Here is a 6641-nt window from a genome sequence, read left to right as displayed (position 1 = left end):
GGTGATGCCGTTCGGGCTGAAGAATGCCGGAGCAACATATCAAAGATTGATGAATAAGGTCTTCCGCGAGCAAATCGGACACAACCTGGAGGTCTATGTAGATGACATCCTCATCAAATCCTTCCGAGCAGCCACTTTATGCAAAGATATGGAAGAAACCTTCCGTACACTTAGAAAATATGGGGTCAAGCTAAATCCTCATAAGTGTTTGTTCGGCGCCAAAGGAGGACGTTTCTTGGGCTATATTGTGACCGAACAGGGTATTGAAGCTAATCCTAGCAAGGTGAAGGCTCTTCAGGACATGCTACCGCCCAGAAACACAAGGGAAGTACAGAGGCTGACCGGTCGGATTACAGCGCTATCACGCTTCATCTCCAAGACTGCCGACCGGAGCCTTCCGTTCTTCAAAATCCTCCGCAAAGCTACAAAGTTCCAATGGAATGAAGACTGCGATCGGGCTTTTGAAGAATTGAAGACGTACTTAAACTCCCTACCTGTGCTGGCCAAGCCAGCTGTCGGCGAACCGTTGTACATTTATTTATCCTCAACCGAGCAGGCAGTGGGATCAGCGTTAGTTCGGTCGGGAAGTGAGGAGCAACCTGTATATTTCCTTAGTCATATCTTGAAAGATGTTGAAACCCGCTACACCGGACTCGAGAAGTTGGCCTTTGCTCTGATCCTAGCCGCTCGGAGACTTCGTCCTTATTTTCTGGCGCACACGATTATCGTCAAGACCAATAGCCCGTTGGGACGAGTGCTTTTAAATCCGAAGCTTCCGGACGGCTCATCAAATGGACAACCGAGCTAAGCGATTTGATATCCAATATCAGCCCTTTCAGCTATCAAGGCACAAGCCTTAGTCGATTTTGTGACTGAGGTGCAGAACCCGAACCGGAGGTAATGGAAAGTGTTCGTGGATGGATCGTCCACTAGACACGGAGCGGAATTGGCATAGTTTTGTGTCCCCACGAGAAGACAGATCCAGCTCTCCGTCCGGCTAGATTACCGAGCGACCAACAACGAGGCGATATGAAGCCCTTATTGCTGGATTGCAGGCCGCTCGGCACGTTGGAGCCGTCCGGGTCATCCTCTATTCAGATTCCCAGTTGGCTGCTCAGCAAATCTCAGGGATTTTCGAGATAAATAGTACAAGGCTCAAGCTCTACGTGGAGGCTATTGAAAAACTTAAGCTCAACTTTAGGGAGGTGATTATTCAGAAGATCCCCCGGGCGGAGAATCAAGTGGCGGATGAATTGGCCAAGCTGGCAAGCGCATTATCCCCGGTCGGCTATCAGAAGCCGATCGAGCAAGTATCTTTAGTAGCACATGTCGATCGGATGGAGGGCATCACATACCCGAGCAACTGGAGGACAACTATTGTGGAGTTTTTGCGCTCGGGAGTTACCCCCTCCGACCTGGAAGAAGCTCATTTGCTGAAGCGAAGGGCTAGTCGGTTCACCCTCGTAGGAGATCAACTCTACAAGAAGGCCTTCTCCCGTCCGCTCCTAAAATGCGTCAGCTGGGAAGATGCCGAGTACATCCTTCGAGAAGTGCACCAAGGTTCGTGCGGTGGACATCCAGGCAGACGGTCGTTAACCAGGAAGATTTTGCTAGCTGGGTATTTTTGGCCAACACTTCAAAAGGATGCCGCCCGGACCGTTGCAAATTGTCTATCCTGTCAGAAGTATCACAGCATGTCCCACCGACCGGCAGAGGAGATGAAAGCATCAACTGTGGCCTGCCCGTTCGACCAATGGGGGATGGACATCGTGGGACCCTTCCCCATGGCTACCGGGCAGTGGAAGTTCTTATTGGTGGCGGTCGACTACTTCTCAAAATGGGTAGAAGCTGAGCCACTTGCAAAAATATCCGAGCAGATGGTTAAAAAGTTCATATGGCAAAATATCATCTGCCGCTTTGGCATCCCAAGACGACTCGTCTCCGACAACGGACGTCAATTCACTGGAAAGCTACTCGGGAAGTGGTGCGAAAGTTATGGCATCGAGCAGCACTTTACATCGGTGGCATACCCTCAAAGTAACGGTCAAGCCGAAGTAACCAACCGAGAGATTCTCAGAATTTTACGGGCTCGGCTCGACCATGAAGGAGGCAGCTGGGTAGACGAGCTGCCGGGTGTCCTATGGGCTCTCCGCACGACGCCAAAGGAGGGAACGGGCATCACTCCATTTCACTTGGTATATGGAGGCGAAGCAGTTATCCCGATTGAAGTTGGGGTGAAGTCCATTCGGGTACAAAATTATGATGAAAATAACGTCGAACGGAGGAACATGGAGCTAGACTTCGTCGAAGAGGAAAGAGCTAAAGCGTCCGTCCGGCTGATGGCGTACCGGCAACGTATGAAACAGAACTACAACCGGCGCGTGATCCCCAGAGCCTTTCAAGTAGGCGACCTAATTTGGAAGAAAGTCAAGCCAGTCGGAGATGTCGGCAAGTTGGAAGCTCCCTGGGCAGGACCCTTTGAAGTGGTCGAGAAGCTCCGTTCGGGCGCTTATTACCTCAAGGATGCGGAAGGTCGGATGCTGGATCGACCATGGAGTGCAAATCACCTTCAGCCATATAGAGCTGTGTGAGAGGTGCACTTTTGCTCTATTTTGTGTAAATTCAAAATAGCTGTACTCCTTTTATCGCAGGAAACAAATTATTCCCAAGGCATTCTGTGTTCATAGCCGAACGGTTAGTTCTCCGAAGGCCCCGTGCCACTCGGCCGGAGGTAAATTATCGGAGCCAAGCGCTCGACGACGAAGGCCCTGAGCTGCTCAGCCGGAGGTATATTGTACGAGCCAAAGGCTCAATTCCGAAGACCCTGTGCCGTTCGGCCAGGTAAACATTCAAATTAGGCTTAAAAGCCCGACGAGCTCCGTCGTTAAAGATCGAGAGCCGCGCCGACCGGCTATAAATATCCGCGCCGACGAGCTCCGTCGTTAAAGATCGAGAGCCGCGCCGACCGGCTATAAATATCCGCGCCGACGAGCTCCGTCGTTAAAGATCGAGAGCCGCACCGACCGGCTATAAATATCCGCGCCGACGAGCTCCGTCGTTAAAGATCGAGAGCCGCCGACCGGCTATAAATATCCGCTACCGACGAGCTCCGTCGTTAAGGATCGAGTCGCGCCGGCTATAAATATCCGCCCCGAGCTCCGGACGTTAAAGATCGAGAGCCGCCGACCGGCTATAAATCCGTCTACCGACGAGCTCCGTCGTTAAAGATCGAGAGCCGCGCCGACCGGCTATAAATATTCGCGCCGTCGAGCTCCAACGTTAAAGATCGAGAGCCGCGCCTATCGGCTATAAATATCCGCGCCGACGAGCTCCGTCGTTAAAGATCGAGAGCCACGCCGACCGGCTATAAATATCCGCGCCGTCGAGCTCCGACGTTAAAGATCGAGAGCCGAGCCGACCGGCTATAAATATCCGCGCCGTCGAGCTCCGACGTTAAAGATCGAGAGTCACGCCGACCGGCTATAAATATCCGCGCCGACGAGCTCCGTCGTTAAAGATCGAGAGCCGCGCCGACCGGCTATAAATATCCGCGCCGACGAGCTCCGTCGTTAAAGATCGAGAGCCGCGCCGACCGGCTATAAACCCTCCGAGCGGAAGACCGTCTAGCCCAGACGTTAAACTGTAGAGACGAGCCGACGTCTATAAAAATCGAGCGGAAAACCGACAATCACCATCGTTAAAAATCGAGTCGGTCCGGCGACTATAAATACCCCGGGCGGACGAACGAATATCAGAGGATTAGTATTAAAACCTTTAGGCCCGCTCGGGCGTTGGTCCTTCGATACTTGGCGTGTGTTGACTTCACACAGGCTAGATACGTGCAGAGCGAGTAGGCCCTCCCGCTCGGAATTTGTTTAATGGGTTAAGCTGATTGGCCACGTGACGGAGAACACTTGGAGCATGACTGACTTTAAGCATAAACGTTAAGCAAACAGAAGAATATTATGGATAATGATCAGAAAGATGCAAGCAAAGACATAATTGCATTAAAGGGAAAGCATGCCGTACGGCAAGTACAAAAAGTTACGCTGGGCGTAAGAAACGCAAAAACAAGATAGAGACGAGGAACACTCTTCACTCGGGGTCTTCGAAGTTGAAGAAACCGTCCGGAATGTCGTCTATCATGGCCGCCAGATCGGAGGCGGGAATGTGCATTCCCGCCGGGAGGTGGCCACCCTTCTTCAAGTACGCCATGGTGACCTTGACCGCCTCGGCGAAAGTTGAGGAGACGTTGCCACCGAACTTTTCGCCAAACCGCTCCGAGCGGAGGTATTCTTGGCGCGCTGCTGCTAGGCGACTCGGCTCTCCCTCCTTATATTTTCTGAGCGCCGCCCGGGAGGCAATTAGTGAATCTTGGAGAACTTTCTGGTCCACCTCCGCTTTAGTGCGTTCAGCTGATCGCCCATCCCGTTCGGCAGTTAATTGGGCTTCCAGGTCCTTAGATTGTTGATCTAGGGCTCGGACTTCAACTTTCATCTTGTCCAGATCAGCGATCGCCCACTTCTTCCGGCTACTGGCGCGCTTCACGTCTGCGTCGCGTTTCTTCACCAAGCCTTCAAGTCGAGCCACCTCTATAGCCAGGTCGGCGGCCTTCTTCTGTTCGGCCTCACGGGCTTGTTTCTCCCGCTCGGCCGATGGACCCCCCGAGACTTGGAGCTTTTCCATGAGACCCTCCAGCTCGGCCAGCCGATGGCTAGTGGCGATTTGCTCCGCCCAATGCTGTAAGTGAAATAATAAAATCATGAACCGAACAGTAGCATGGCGCAGGAAGAAAAATGAACCTACCTGAGTGGCCTGCTGCATGTGGTTATCGCCGAGCTGCTTGGGCGTCATGAGGGCCACTCGAATCTGGGCGTCCTCGAAAAGTTTGGCGAGCGGACCCGTCAAGGTTATTTCATGAACGGGGCTTGATGGCCGATCGGCAAACAATAAATATTCCTCCGATGGGAATCGAAGGGTAGCCTTGATGGTCGGGTGGCCGGCCGGCACTTCCTCAGCCGCAGTCACCTGGCCCGAGGACTCCCCTATGGTTGAAGTTTCGCCCAACCGTCGTAAGCGACGACGAGTCCGTGGAGGAGAGCCAGAGGACTGGGCGGTGGGCGAGGCCACGGGGGTCCTGATCTGCGACGGCGTGCGATCTGGAGAAGCGATCTCGATCGGCGCCTGTGGTTCGCCCTCTGGGGTCGGCGGAAGGCTGGAGTCCCTTCGACGTTTCCGCCGAACTTCCAGTAGTGAATCCCCGGCCTGGGGGACTCGAGCAGAGGAAACAGGATCCGCCTCAACCTCTGTTGAAGCGGATTGGGTAACTTCTATTTCGGGGGCGGCCCCCCTCGCCGGGCGGCTGGGGATAAGACCCCGCTCGGCGAGTTCTTTTTTGGTGGCCGCCTCAATTTCCACGGCCTTCAATTTCAGATGATCGGTAGCCTTGGAGCGCCACATGACTTCAGCTGCAGTGGAAGAAATTAAAATCAGTTAGACAAAAAAGGCGAAGGGAGTAAAGAGTCCTTACCCATGCGGTAGGGAAGATTGGCCCGAACGGGAGATAATCCAAAAATGTACAACACCCCCTTAAGAAGCAACTGGTCGATTTTGTACCGCTGACCGGACAAGCGGTTTGCCGCATGAAGGTAGGCTGGATTGCTTCTGAATTTGCCGAGCTCCGGCTGGGTCGGCACAGCGGTCTGCCATTTGGTTCGGAATGCGGGCCGCTCGGGAAGACGTATATAGAAGAAGAACTCCTTCCAGTGCTTGTTGGAGGTCGGCATGTTCTCAAAAAATTTGAAGCCTATTCTACTTTGGAAAATAAAAGTACCCAACTCGGATTGTTTGGGGTAGAAGAAGTAGTGGAATATTTTGGGGTCAAGTGGGATACTGTGCAGCCTAAAGAGGACGACCATCCCGCTCAGTAGCCTAAAGGAATTCGGCACAAGTTGGCCGAGCGGGATGCGGAAATAATTACAAACTTTCAAAATAAATGGATGGGCAGGAAATCTAAGGCCGCCCTGAAATTGGTCCAGAAAAAAACAAATAGTACCGATCGGCGGGTTATGGGGCCGATCGGTCGGGGCGGCTACAACTATTTCATGGTCGTTCGGGATCCCATAGGTCCTAACAACGCGCCGGGCGCGCTCCTCATCGAACCTACTCTCCATATTCATATACCACGGACCGTGAACCTCGGTAGCGGGTGCAGAAGTGCTCGCCATGACTAAAGAAGGGAAGGAAGCCTAGCAATACTCGGAAACAAGGGGACGAGAGAAGAGAAGAAGCTTACTGAGGGAAGATCAAAGGAAAGAATCCCCAGGAACTCGAAAACCGCCGGAAAGCAAGCACTGGGAGTCGCCGGAGTAAGCCAGCAGCAGGCAGCTTCGACAGAGGACGCGCGATGAGACGGAGAGTGCGGCGTAAAGGCCAGGACGAGGGCTTTATACGAACGAGACCGCTCAGCCTCGTCCGTCGGATGCAGGGCACAAGAGACGAGGTCATCATCTAGCCGTCCATTTCAAAACAAAGGGCGTCCCATCGTACGGAGCGTCACCGCCACTAGAGACGAGCCACGTGGCGCTCTGTCACCAAGCGCAATTAATGCGCCCATACCGCGCATGCTTCGGCTTAATGAA

The sequence above is a fragment of the Zingiber officinale genome, unplaced genomic scaffold (assembly GCF_018446385.1).
Source record: "Zingiber officinale cultivar Zhangliang unplaced genomic scaffold, Zo_v1.1 ctg69, whole genome shotgun sequence".
Classification (NCBI taxonomy): domain Eukaryota; kingdom Viridiplantae; phylum Streptophyta; class Magnoliopsida; order Zingiberales; family Zingiberaceae; genus Zingiber; species Zingiber officinale.
Note: the sequence above shows the minus strand (reverse complement) of the source record.